This window comes from Rousettus aegyptiacus, unplaced genomic scaffold (genome assembly GCF_014176215.1).
Source record: "Rousettus aegyptiacus isolate mRouAeg1 unplaced genomic scaffold, mRouAeg1.p scaffold_m13_p_15, whole genome shotgun sequence".
NCBI lineage: Eukaryota > Metazoa > Chordata > Mammalia > Chiroptera > Pteropodidae > Rousettus > Rousettus aegyptiacus.
In genome coordinates, this window is record NW_023416290.1 from 22,422,275 (window position 1) to 22,437,845 (window position 15,571).

General features: G+C 31.8%; 1 protein-coding gene and 1 pseudogene across 12 annotated transcripts in view; one reads left to right on the top strand and one right to left on the bottom strand.

The window, feature by feature from the left end:
* Positions 1-15,571, bottom strand: part of SNTG1 (syntrophin gamma 1) — a 746,957-nt gene that overhangs the window by 429,159 nt on the left and 302,227 nt on the right. The window lies entirely within an intron of this gene.
* On the top strand, positions 7,575-7,693 carry LOC118612203 (annotated as a pseudogene).

Genomic DNA, 15,571 nt, shown 5'->3' on the forward strand with positions numbered 1-15,571 from the left:
TCCTCCACCTAATAAACATTAATGAGAATATAAATGTAATCTGCCTTTTTTTTTTTTTTTCAATTTGTTACAGAGCATTGCATTTTAGCCAGTTGATAAGAAGGGGTTTTTCTTTTGATTTCCAGTAGGTGTCGCCCAAGCTTTCTGCACCGCCTAACCCTGCAGGATGCCTGCTTTGAAGTTAATAATACCCTTTTTTCTCTGGAAAGTTGTGTATCTCCTCTGTGATCATGTCTCCTCAGTTCAAGGGTTCTACCCCTGTGGGATAATATGAAGGGTCATGGGAGTCTGAGTACTGCTCCAGCTGTCAGAGGCAATTCTCCGCTGCTTCCTTGACAGGCCAGCTTTGTGTGTGACTGTTATCCTTCCAGTGAGTGATACTGGCTCAGCTTTCAGCTGTTTTCTGTCTTTATTTCCTCCTTTCTCTCTGGAACTGGTTGCTGTGTATGTTTCAGTTCTGGTTCTGTGATATTCCCTGTAGTTCAGCGCTTACACTAGGAGGATATGGTGGGGGTAGGGGCTGAGGTCGGGGGTTGGGTATTGTGCTCTGGGATGTTGAGGGAAGGTAGGCACTTTTGTGACTTATCTTTCTGCTTCGCAAAGGAGATTGCTAAGATAGCTGTCACCCCTCTGTGCTGGATATCTGCCCTGCTCTCTGCCCTGTTCCCTGGGCTCCATTGAACGGGATATGCTTATCCCTCAGGCAGGTCTCTGTAGGGTTTCAAAGAGCCAAGAAACTGTAGCATTGTAATTTTCCTCTCCCTCTCCCCCTTCCTGGAGCTCTAGGCTACTTTCCGTGTTGCCTTGTTCTGTCTCTTTCTCCCTGCCTCCCTGTCTCAGGTGCCTGCATAGCCCATCTCTTGATGCTCTGATGAAAAGATCTCTCAGACCTGCTTGTGTGCAGGTTGGTGTTAATTGTTGAGATGTAACTGTTCAGCTCCTTATAGTTGCGAGGGGAGAGATCAGGGGAGCACTCTAATGCCCTTAGAATTCTAAACATTATCATTTTAAATAAAATAAAATAATTTATATTCTATTATTTGGTGTTCATCTTTTCAAGGAATGAACTGAGATCATGTTTCATGCATACATGTCTAGATATACATACAAACATATTTAATAGTAATATGAATTTTTAATATTGCAAGATATTTTCGGCTTCTAACTGTTGCTAATATTATGCTAATTGTGAATAATTCTTCTACCATCAGTTAGAACCAAAGAAAACAAAATTAATCTTTGGCTCTACTGAGTAAACATATTTTGTTGTGCAAGAACAGATTGTATTCATGTACCTGAGAAATATCTGACATGTTACTTCTCTTATCCAAACACTTTATTATTCAAAATTCTCACTGCTTTTCATGTATTTCAAACAATGAGTGCTCATGTCATTCAGGCAAAAATATTCTTTTAGGAATATGAAATATTAGATATTGAGACAGGTTTCCTAGGGCCAGCGTGATATTAGCTACACGCCTTAACATGTAGTGTCATGAGTCTACCTGTGTAAGTCAAGTTCTAGATCTCACTTGATAGAAGAGTCATGTTCTCTCTAATAAAAGTATTTATATTTGTGATTTGTGGAGTTCTACAAAGCCGGGGCCCATAATTTTTTTTTTTTACCTGAGTCTAAGTATGGTACTATTTGAAAATCTCTGTGTGCTCTACATATCTCTTTCCCTTGATTTAAATATTTAAATAAATTTAAGTAGAAACAATGTTTCAAATAGTAGAATTTGTATTAATGTGATACATCTCTCAATTATTTAGGTTTTCTGTAATGTATTTATTCTCAATATATAGTTTTACATCAGGTCTTGTACATCTTGTTTTATTATGATGCATATTTCATAATGTTGATGTTTTAAGGAATTTAAATTTCTTTATTTTAAAAGTGCTTTTCTTTGCTATGTAGAAATGTCACTCACTAGTGTATAGACTTTATAGCAAATTTGTTAGTCTGATATTAGTTCTAACAATTTCAGATACTTAGGGTTTTTTATTCAGAGAAATAAACACTTCACTTTCAAGTAGTGACAATATTTATTCTACCTCTTCATTTATATTTTTATATTATTACTGTTTTTATTTGACAAGGACATTAGTGTTATATTGAAAGAAGTATTGAAATCAAACATTTCTGTCATGCTCTTAAATTTACAGATTTTTTAAATTCTCATCTCTCCATTGAAAGGAATATTTGCTGTAGCATTTTCGAAAATACCTAATTGAGGTATTTTCTATACCTAATTGAGGGTGCTCATTTTCATGTACAAACTAAGATTTTTAAATTGTTTTATTTGTTGTTTTTTTTTTTTACATTTTCTTGTTCTTTCATGAATTTACCTTTTACTAAATGATTATTTTTTTGCCTTTAATGAGATGGTAGCTTTCTTAAATATCTTTAGGAAGCGAATTTCATAATAGATTTTTTAATGTCGAACAAACATTTCTCTCCTGTAATATACCTCATGAGGTAATAATTATTATATTTTTAATTCTGCCTTTCATTTGCTAAATTTTATTTAATAACTTTGAATTTCTATAAGTGGATAAAATTGGCATTTTTTTCTTTTTTCACATTTTATTTTCCTAATTTTTTAATTCAATTATACTAACAACCCTATAAAATGAGTATACTGAATTAGGTGTTTTCTTTCTTGTTTGTTCTTTGTAAATTTTTGTATAAGATTGCAATGATCTTGGGGTGATATCACCAAGATGGAGACCCCGCCTCTGTTCTTGACAAGGAACAACAATGAGATACCTACCTATAAATGAAAACAGCTCTAGGTGATCTTGGCAGTCCAATTAAGAAGCTTCAGCAACACAATGGAACAAAACAACATAAAAACTGCACAAAAAGTGTATGAAGAACATTTTCATTTTGCCTGCATCATTTCTTCCCCCAAGCCAGCACTTCAGAGTGCCTATATGGAACTCTTAACACCCCTGCTTGAAAGAGTTTCCCTCTCTGGGAAAAGCAAAGTGGTGTGCGTGACCAGTGTCCTTAGACTTTCAGGGCACAAAGCTGAGATGTCTAGTGATGGCTGAAAACAAGAAAGGCAGGGCATACCATTATCAGCCACTCAGCTAGAACTGCAGTTCCCTGTAATCTGCTCAGCAAATGACCCCATAGCTGAGGATGTCCATAGTCATTTCAGAGGCTACAGATACTTCTAGCATTAGTCACTGAAAACATCATCATGGACCCCAGCAGACTACTGGAAAGAGGATCCCATCAGCTTTCACTACAAAGGAAACCAATGACCAGTTGAGCAATCATGGACCACATGCAAATTTTGCTGATAAGTTTTTTGCCCATAAATTCTTTTGTTTGCAGACACCAGCTGCTTGAGTGCCTCCATGATTCCTCAACCTCTTACCACTGTAGCCCGGGATCCACACTAACAGCCAGCCTCGGCTTCTGTGACTCTGCTGTGTGCATGCATATGCCTGCCTAGGACCTCATGGTTGATGCTCATTAATGTGTATGTTCCTGCGGCTAGTCACTGCAATTGCACAAGCGTACTGCAACAGCCAAAATCTTCATTACCAATTGTGAGTCCAGATGTAGCCATGACTTCTCTTACTGGCCTTCATCACTGTACTCTCCTACAGCTATTTTATATAGCTTTATACTTGTTTGCTGCTGGTTTGATTCTCATCACCAACCTCTGTGGCTTTGAATATGCCCGTGGCTAGCTCTTGTGGCTATGCAAGTTCACACCATAAACCAAGACGCCCACTGTTAGTTATTGGCCCAGATTTAGCCCTCAACTATTGTATCACTATGCAAGTATGCAGCTAGATTCACCAAAAAATAAAAAATAAAATAATTCAAAGAATACCACTATAGAAGACTACTAAATTGCAAAGAAAGTTACCAAAAGAGGAAGAAATGAAAAAGAGAACTACAAAACAGAAAGAAAATAATCAACATGACATTTATAAAACCTCACTTATTAATAATAACTTTAAATATAAATGGATTAAATTCTCCAATCTAAGGCATAAAGTGGCTGAATTGATTTAAAAACAAACAAACAAACAACAACAAAAAAACAAGACCCAACTATATGCTGGCTACTAGAGACTGACTTCAGCTTTAATAACACACATAAACTCAGAGTGAAGTGATTGAAAAGATATTTAATTTCACACAAATTGAAAGCAAAAGACAACATGAGTAGCTATGCTTATACTAGATAAAATAAACTTTAAGACAAAAATTGTAATATGAAATGAAGAAGGTCATTATATAATGATAAAGAAGTCAAACATTGAGAGTATATAACAAATACAAATATATATGCAACAAACATTGGATCACCTAAATATATTGAGCTCACATGGAACATTATTCATGATATATCTTATATTTTTTTAAGACACTACTTAGCAACAAAAAATTTTTAAATGTACCAAATATTTTTTTTCTGACTATAAGAGTTTGAAACTAGAAATCAATAACAGGATGGAAGCTGAAAAAATCACAAAAATGTGGAAATTAAACACCACAAATTTTAACAACCAGTAAGTCAAAAGGAAATCAAAAGAGAAATTAAAAAGTTCTTGAAACAAATGAAAATGGAAACATAATGTACCAAAACTTGTAAAATCCAGCAAAAGCAGTTCTAAGATGTAAGCTTATATTAATAAATGCCTACTTTAAGAAAAAAATGATCTCATATAAATAACCTAAGTTTACATCTCTAGAAACTATAGAGAAAAAAAAATAGAACAAACTAAGTCCAAAGTTGTTAGCACAAGGAAGATAATGAGGAGCAGAAATAAATGAAATAGAGAATAGAAAAATAAAAATCAACAAAACTGAGTCATTTTTTAAAGATAAACAAAATTGAGAAAACTTCAACTAGATTTTCCAAGAAAAAGATGATTCAAGTAAAATTATAAATGAAAGCAGATACAATTGATACCACAGAAATACAAAGAATCATAAGAGATTACAATAAACAACTTAAGCCAACAAATTGGAAAACCTGTAAGAAATGAATGAATTCCTAGAAACAGACACTCTACCAAGACTGAATCATAAAAAAGTAAAAAATAAAAACAGTCTTATCATTTATAAATTTAAATCACTAATCAAAAACCTCCCCAAACAGGAAAGTTAAGAATCACATGGCTTCATATGTGAATTTAATATATATACATACATATATACATACATACATAAGAATTAATATTGATTCTTTCCAAACTCTTCTAAAAACTGAAGAAGATAAACTACTCCCAAATTTATTTAACATGGACAGCATTAACCACATCAGAGTAAATAAGAACACTACAAGAAGAAAAGTTACTGGCCAATATCCCTGATAAATATAGATGAAAATGTTCTCAAAAAAACGCTAGCAAACTGAACTCACCAGCCATTAAAAAAAATCATACACCATGATTCCTGGGATGCAAGTGTGGTTCAACACACTCAAATCAATAAATGTGACATTTCATATTAATAGAATAAAAATAAAAATTATATGCTCATCTCAATGATACAAAAACCACAAGAGAGCCATATGATCTCACTCATATGTGGAATATAAAGAACAAAATAAATAAATAAACCACCAAAACAGAACAAGATGAAAACATTCTTGAGAAAGGACAAAGGTAGATAAATCAGACTTCCTGATTTCAAAACATGTTAGAAAGCTTTAATAATCAAAACATATAATGCAGGCATAAAATAAGCAAATAGACCAGGAACAGAATAGAGAGCCCAGAAATAAATCCATGCATATATAGTCATCAGTTTTTTTGCCAATATAGCTGAGAATACTCAATGAGGAAAGGACAGTCTCTTCAATAACTCTTGTTGAAAAAGTAGATATTTATATATTTACTAGAAATTAAATTCCTACCTTGCGCTACTCATAAAAATTAACTCAAAATGGATTAAACTCTTAAATATAAAACTTGAAACCACAAGAGTCCTAGAAAAATACATAGGAAAAAAAATCTTAACATTGATCTTGCCTATATATATGTATATTTGAATGTTCTGACACCAAATGCAAAGGCAATAAGAGCAAAGATACACAGGTATCGAACTAATAAGCTTCTGCACGGCAAAAGTAATAACTAACAAAATGAAAAGGTAACCTACGGAATGGGAGAACATATTTGCAAACCATACATCTGATAAAGAGTTAATATTAAAAAAAAAAAAAAGAAACTTACACGACTTAATAGCAACAAAACAAATAATATTATTTTTAAATGGTTAAGGACCTGAATAAATATTTTTTCAAAGACATTCAAATACATTAAAAGGTGTTCAAAATCATTAATCATTATGGAAATGCATACTGAAATCACAATGAGTTATCACTTCACCCCTTTTAGAATGGCTATCATCAAAAAGGCAAGAAATAGTAAGTGTTGGCAAGGATGTGGACAAAAGGAAACTCTTATGCACTATAGATGGAAATGTAAATTGGCAGAGCCATTATGGAAAACAGTATGGAGTTTGCTCAAAAATTAAAAAAAGTAAATAGGACTACCATATGATCCAGCAATTCCATGTCTGTTTATATATCCAAAGGAAATAAAATTACTCTCTTGAAGAGATATGTGCACCCCCATATTCATCCCAGCATTTATAATATCCGAGACATAAAAATAACCTGTATCTACCAACAAAAATGAATGAATAAATAAAAAATGTAAATTTTCAAATCCATTGCTATTTAGATTCTTAAGGTACTGCTTCTGATAACTCCAATTTCTAAAACCCCTGCTGATTTATTTCTATTGGATATTTATTTTTATGCAATTTTTACTCAGATTTTCTTGCCTGCTCCTTTAGGTGTTTAATTTTTATTCCATGTAGAAATTGCATTTGAAAGGGTATTTACAGAAATAATTTAAAGTCTAGGATGATGTAATCTGCCCCCAGAGAGAATATAGCCTTGCTTCTGTCTGCACCTGGAGGCACTTGCACTCCAGGACTATTTAAACTAATCTTGTCATTGAAGATCACTTCAGGCTAAGCAGCATTCACTGGCAAGGAACTGTCTACTTCAGGCTTATTCTTACTTTTACCATGTAGATTTCAAGGTCCTAACACTCGGTAATATTTAGTTTCAAATTTCTATTCCCATAGTGCTACAAAGCTGTCAAATTCCTCCCGAATCGGGAAATACAGAGGAAACGTGGGCCAAGCACAGAGCATACATTGCTATGCCGCTGTTCTCTACCAGATCCTTCCTACATCATTAGCTCTCACTTATCATCTTCGAATAATATGTTCTTATAATTGGTGTGTGTGTGTGTGTATGTGTGTGTGTGTTGTGTGTGTGTAGTAAAGAGAGATAGCAAAAGTAGAAAGTCTTATATTAAGTATTGTTCATTGTTATTAAACTTTTGTTTTTGATCTTTTTTAACTTTTTAACTTTGTTGATCATCTTTATTGTGTCTTTACTTTCCATTTTAATTTTCATTTTAATGATTTCTCTTCTATTGCATTTCTCTTAATATTGAAATTATTTTTTAGTTTTGAATTTTTCCCAAATAAATGTATTAAGGGATAAAATTTCTTAGTGGTCTATGGCCATGCTACCTTGAACAAGTCTAATCCCTTCTGATCTCAGAAACAAAGCAAGGTTAGGCTTGGTTAATACTTGGATGGGAGACCACCTAGGAAAACCAGGTGCTGTAGGTATAAATAATAAAAAAAATAAGAAATTGTACGCTAAGGTTCTTGCAATCTGTGAGGTCAGCCAAGGGTTGCCTTTCCCCTCCAAAAAAATAAAATAAAATTTCTTAGTGTCCTACAAATTTTTATATTTAATGTGCTATATTACAATGTTGTATGCATTCATATGCATTTCCATTATGATTTTTTCTTTGAACTATGAACTACTTAGAATATTATATCTAATTTCCTAATGAAGATTTTATGATTTTCTTCTGTTATTAATTGTTAATAATTGTGCTGTCGTCAGAGAATATAGTATGTGAAATACCAACGATTGTTTTATGAACTTGATTTTAAAGGAAGATGTTTTCTCCAGCTGCCCCATAAAGTACCTGTTATGCTGTAGTATATGTTTCTGTGAAGCAAATTTACTCATATATGGTTCATTAATAGAGGAAATATTTTGGAATAGAGTAAAAATTGTGTTGGTTCATCTACAATATATCCTAGGCAAGGGTAGGCAGAATGATAAAGTTATGATATTTATTTGAAAAGAGAAAAGTCTTCAACATTACTGCAAACTAATTGAAAAAGCAGTTCAGCATCTTTTTAATTTTATTTTATTAGTTTTAAGTGTATAGTACATTGGTTAGACATTTATATAGTTTATAAAACGATCCCGCTAATTGCCCTTTCTCGCCTCTGACTCAGAGCTCTATCCTAGGATCATGCCTCCCAGACTCCATCCCAGACAAGCTCAATATGGTCTGCATTGTGTTTGGCTCTTGCTCTATTGCCCTGCCTCGCATAGTCCCCTAACAGAAACACAACAGCTCATGCTTCCCATTTATCTTGTCTCAGCATTAATCAGCCATTGTCCAAAACAGGGTTTGGTAAATTTTTAGTAACCAATGTGACAGCATCTGTTAACACTAATATGTTTGCCTGGGCAGTCCAAATGATCCCCACAAGTCTCAAACATTCTTTCTTGTTTGGTGTTCTTATTACAAGCTACATAGTTTTGTACTGTCCTCTCAAACTCTTTTTATCTCAAAAGCATTGCTGTCTGTGTTTTTTGTTTTTTGTTTGTTTGTTTGTTTGTTTGCAGAACACGATGATTTTCAGGATATATACAATGCTTTAGAACAGAAATATTTATGTCCTTCAGTGTTAACTTATAATTTGTGTGATTCAAATCTCCCAAATACTTACAATCCATTTTGAATAGGAGTATATTAAAATCTCCCCAAAGAACTGGTGATATGTGAATTCCTCCTTGTAGTTTTTCACTATTGGTTTTACATATTTTATTTACATTATAGCATTCATTAAAGTTTAAAATTGTTTTCTCCTGGTGAATCGAAATTTCACATTTGACCTCTAAAAAGACTTTTGTTCATAAGGTCAATCTGTTTTATATTAATAAAATTACACTATTCTCTTGTATCATTCACCATTCACCATTCATAATCTGGAAACTTCGATATTTTGTTAATGATGTGTGTGGTTTCTGCTACATTCGTTCTCTATATTTTATATCTTAAGATTTCATGTGATTTTGAGGATCGTGAGATTATGAGCAATGGAATGTTACCTGTGGGATCGTTCAAGTTTTGATTTAGGGTGGATTCCTTTTATTCGTTCTGTCAGGTAGATGGGAAGGGTGCCAACTGGGACCTTTCTAAAAGCAAATTCCAGGCTTATATCTTTTGGGCGCTATAGCAGTAGTTTTGAGTTTAGTTTAAAATATACATTGTAACCAGACTGTCATTAGAAATTCTTCCTTAAAGCTATTTTTATCCCCTCCACAATGCATGAAAATTTCCCCTCTGTCTTGTCCTTTGAGTGCTTTCTTTTTTTAATAACTTTCCCTTTTCATCAGAAAATCACCTTTTGGTGTCAGTTTTTATGGGAGATTGTCATAATGATTTCCCACGTTGTGTAGGATGTAGGCTTTTTCTCCTTTTTTCATCTCAAGGATCATTAAAATGGAGAGATTTGGGCCATAGAGGATCAAGAATGCTCTTATGGCAGCCCAAGCTTTGGTGCTTTATAATCCTTCTAATTTATTATTTTGATCTCTGGGTATTTCTCTCACTTTCTTGCCAAATCAACTCTACAGATGAAGAAAATACTGTATTTAATTTGTTTTATATGTAATGCATTGATAAAGTTATTCAGGAAATTAGCCTGCTTTATTGCTGGAGTATGAAGTCTGATTGTAGTCTGTCTTTATTTTATTCTTTGTGCATCTGAATTTTTTAAATTTCCATAACTAAAGCATATTATTATGATGATAAAGCATTAAGCATAATGGTGTTAGTTTATACTGGAAAGAAAGCATAGGAACAATGTAACCGTGATTTGTCAAGTACTTCAAAAATTCATATACTTCTGAAGATAAATAGCTCTTTTTATTACTCTAATACCATATATCGTGAGTACTTATGAATATTAAATTAATATGAATATATAACAACCATACAATCTTTAGATTCTCATGTACTGAAATCTAATACAATTGAATGTGAATAAATTCTGTTTCTGTGAATTTTTAAATATTTTTTTCTTAAACATCTGAAATTATTGAAGTGTTTTTAGAAGCAAAGTATAGCACACGAGACCAAATATTCTTTATGCCTTTAATCCTGTAATCTCCTGCAAATTTTCTTAAACATTTTATGTCATTAGGACTGCTAGTATGTGTATAGTTCATGTGGTTCAACAGAAAACATGTTCTTTTATAAAACAACATTTGTAAAATGAGTCCAAATTTTAACTATTATAAAAAAATGAGAAAAGCCATATACACAAATTTCATGGCAGAGAATTAGTTCATGACGAAATAATCATAGTTTTAAAAACATAAAACTCTCCTGTCTCAAAGTCCGAGGTGATATAGTATTTTTGTTATTTTTAGTTTTATTCCGAGAGCAAAAGTTGATGATAACGAAGTTCAGAAAAGGAACCAAATTCCCCAAACTGAACTAATATACCCTCTTTTTCAGGGCTCAGAATTAATTCAATATTCAGCTTTTCTCTCATCTTCAAATCTACTCGTTCTTCCTTTAACTTAAATATGTGATAACTACAGAGAGCTGGAAATCAGAATAACAAGGTTTGAATAACTTCTCTATTACACATAGATTCATTTGAAATGAGATAATCTTTCTTAGTTTTATAATTTTTAGAGTTGTTATGATAAGTATTTTTTTATTAAATGTGAAAACAGTACTTGGTAGAATATAAAGAAACATTTAATGTAAAAGGTTTTTAATATTCTATTCTAGTTTCTAGAATTAAATAATAGATAGAATTGGCCTTGTGTGCTTTCATTTGACTTTTTTTCTATATCTACTGTTGGCTTATTTGTATTAAATGAAATTAGGTAAGAACATTATTACATAGTCACCATTGAAGGTGATGAAGAAGAAGAAAACCGATGAGCAACTAAATTTTATTACCAAGATCAGCAAATAATATTTAAAAAATTTGGATATACAAAAATGTAAATTTCCTTAGCCCTCTAGAACATCTTCCTTGTGATGAAAAAAAGTCTACTATTAATCAATTTATATAGTTCTCATTATAGAAAAATATGATTTTTCTTAGATTTTTTCTATATATTGTTATATGTTAGTGACATGAAATGAGATATGCTATATATCAATATACCAATCATACTTAAATTAGTAACATTTGAATATGTAAACATTTATATCATGAAAAATTTGTATTTTTATTAAATTAATAAATCTGCGATAACAAATCACAGGCTTAAAACAACTTTCCTTTGGTGTCAGCACATTTATTCCATTACTTTTCAATACTAATATGTTTTTTAAAATATTTTTGTGTGTTCATCTTTGAAATGTTTTCCCCAAAAACCCAATTCTTGTTAAATAAATATTTCCAGGAGAACATCTGGTATGTTGAGCAATCTTTATCTTGATAAACCTTACAGTAATAGCATTCAAAATGCTATTCTAGTATGTATTCTGGAGTGACTACACATAATATTCTCTAAAATCATTCACGTTTTTCTACATATTCTGGTTAATTGTTGACCTAAAATTTTAGCAACATTTCTCTGCTTACTAAAAGAACTCCAAAACAGTAAACATTTCATCTTATTGAATATTCAAACATGATTCATACATATAAACATTTTTTAATTGTCAAAAGAGTTGTAATTACATCCTAGGCCAGGGGAAAAAAGTCTTTAATCACACTGAAGTACACACTATTTCATATAAAATCTGAATTATTTTAAGTAATTTAAAATAAACATATCATGGATTAGCTGTAACCACCTCCTTCCTCCAAGTCTGTTACCATTCTGTAAGGTACAAATTCATTGAATTTTCTTATTTTCTTATCATTAGATTTTTATAAAAAGTTAATATATGATTACTGACAAAATAAGTAGCACATCATCTTTCTTTCAGTAATAGACTATCTTATTGGAGAAACAGTACTCCATATTTGAAAACAGTTAAAAAAATGATATATAGCTAAAATATGTTAAACCAGAAATAATGCTATGAAAGGTAAAAAAATAAAATAAAAATAAAATGAATCAATAATGTTTAAAGAGGTAATTTAAAATTGTTCTTGTCCCTTTACATCTTTAGAAGACACTTATATGAAAAGATAAGGAAGAAGATCATCGGTCCAACCAGTCAAATCAGTTGGCCAATCCAAAACAAACTAGAATAACAGATGTTCTAGTTATCTGTTAGCACTCAAGAGTTAGACATTTGTCAGGAGGCAAGATGCACATAAGCCATGCTCTTGAATGATATAGAAATTCTGCCTATTAAAAATCATTAATTTTACAATTAATATTAATCAGTGAACTAGCCAATATATATTTCTACCATAAGGAAGTTACTCTAATTAAAACTGATGACTAATTTAATTTTGTAGTTAAACTGGATAATACTCATCAGAACTTTTGGGTTGATTCTTACTTCTCTGTGGCAAATACTATATAGACAGTCACTTGGGATAAACTTGATTAATAATCTACTAAAATTGGTCTAGAATTTTCAAATACAAATTTATCTCTCTTGAATGGGGAGAGTTTGGATTTAAAAAGTAATTTAGATTACAATTGTTTATCTAGATTGATAATACATTTAAATTTAAAAAATCTATAATTTATCTCTTAGTTTATGAATTTCATCGATGTCCATCATTTTCACTTTAAATATTATTATAACATTTCAGAATATGCTAAACCAACCTTAGCACTTTATCTATGCCCAATTATGAATGAAAAATTCAAGCAGGAATTTAGTCATACCATCCCTAAGCCTTAGTCAAACAACATAATGTGATGAAGAATTGCCATTTTAAGATGTTTTTTATTCTTCTTATTGACAATTTCATAACATACATTTACTTATCTTGCTCTAAAATGTCAATGTAAATAAAAATAAAACTTGTTCACAATGTGATATGTCACATAATGCACTTTGTGTGGTTCATTTTGCTTTATTTATAGTGGCAAATCAAACTGCATGGAGAAAAAAGAAATTATTTTTTTCTATTCCTTGTCCAAAATTTAGCCAGTGGTCAATGTTTTGTGTGTCCTTCTACATATGATGTCTGCTATATTGATACTCATATATAAAATATGCACAATCAGTTTTACCTTTCACAGAAAACTTTAAAATATCTTGTAACACAGCCAAGTCTATTACAATAAAATATTAACATGTTGATTCATTTGTAATATGCAGTAATATTTTAAGCTATATAAATTTAGACTGATTTATAAAATATACTTAGTTAAGAAGAGCCAAATTATTATCAAGTGTTGCATCTACCATCATTTTTAATTTTTTAGACAAAAAGTGAATACAATATTTTAATTTTTATATAAAAAACAAACCTCATAATCACAAATCTCTTCAAGAATACCACCCTCTAAAATTCTCAGCTGATTATTCTGTTTTCCTCTTTTGACATACACCTGTGTTTTAATTAAGACAACCCTGGTTGATTCTGCCTTGAAAGATAAGCTCACAAGGACAAAGACCCTTCTAAGTAGTTGATGTACATGGAAACATCTGGTGGTCAGTTTACAGACAGTAGCAGAGCAAATCCAGACAACTGCTTTCTGATTTCCATAAATGGAAAATACATAGGTTTGTTTTTGTTTGTTTTTCTTCCTTTTGACATAAAAGTCACTGAAGTGATACTAATAAAGTCAAACAAGGTCTCCTTGAGACATGCAGGTGGGTATGTAAAGGGTAATAATTCCCCCCTTGCCTCTAGGATTTCATTTTTCTTTTGTTTCCTCCTCTTTGTCAGGATAGTCATGGGGAAAACCACCTTACCCATAATTTTTTTACATGGTAATTATCTATTTGCTTTGCGCCTCTCATTTTTAGTCCTAAGTGTCAAAGACTAATGCAAACAAATGAAAAACTTTATCCACAAATAAAACTATTTTAGATATAGATTTAGTATTGGATCACGTCAGGACAATTTTATTGCACAAATAATACCAACAAAATCTTCAGGAGCAGAAAACACAAAACAAAAGATTGCACAGAAGATATTCTCTTGACCCTAGTTTTTCTAGTATCTATAAAATACAAAACACATTTACTTCCATTCCCAAACAATGTTGTACTGTCTTGTCAGAAGTGATCGAATTTTTTTCTGATCCATAAAAATATAAAGGGGATTATGGCAGAATCCCCATACCCAGTGCGGGCAATAAATTATAAGTAGTTTAGAAGCAGAAGAAAAGTTGTTTCCAAATGGAGGTTTAGGGAAAGGCATTGCCGAAATGTACATCATTGCATAGGCAGGACTAAATTGTGTTGTAGCTACATCACACATTCCCTGACAGAACAGTTCAGAGAAAACAACAACCAAAACTTCTATTCAAATTGGTCAGCTCGATGTTAAAATGCAGCTGCTCAGAGGAAGTAAATGGTACTTTTGAATTCCTGCCATTCACACTGCCTCATGGACAAATCATGTTTGATCTGTTTTTTTCAACAGCAAGTTTAGAATTTGAACATGTATACACACACACACACACACACACACACACACAGCCTCAGTGAATAGATAGCAACGACAGAGATGTGAATTAATTATCTTATACCACTGTGGCATTTTATAATAGGAAAACAGAATACTTATTGTTTTTCTTATGATGAAATATTAGCTATTTTTCCCATCATCTATCTCTCCTACTAGCCCATAAAGTTTTGGAGGACAAGCGTTATGCATATTTATATCTATATCTTGTGTGCTCATGGAATCTTTGCCTAATGAATGCTCAGTAAGTATGGAGTGATTATGTAAGAACCTCCATGTAATTTTGCATCTCAACACTAAGTTCTATATTGTTTAGAGATGAACATTTTCTTACAAAAGGATTTTGTTATTCAGGTCAGATAGAATCCCTATTATTCATTAGGGGATATAATCTGCATATCTTAACTAATGGTTAAAACAGTTCCTTATCTGGAATCTGATGAATATGAGAAAGAAATGTGTCGCCCAGGCAACAGAGCTGCTTTGTTTGAATGACTTTCTTTAATATGGCAATGGAAGTTAAAAAATATAATATTGAAGAAGTTGTTTGTATAAGTAAGTGTGCTAGTGAAGCAAATGAGAGGAAAACAAAATTCTTTCTATTAAGTGAAAGATATAAAATTTCTGGACTTCTTTCAATGTCGTTTAGATTTTATAATAATACATCTATATTCATTAAAAATTACTGAAGTCCCTGAAGAAACTCAGAAGTTTACTGCAGTCCGTAACTTATTTTTAATTGTTTATTTTCCATTTCTCCTTTTGAAATATGAGCATCTTGAGAAATCTATCAATTTTATTGACAAAGGTTAACTCCTCTGCTAGGAATTACAGAGA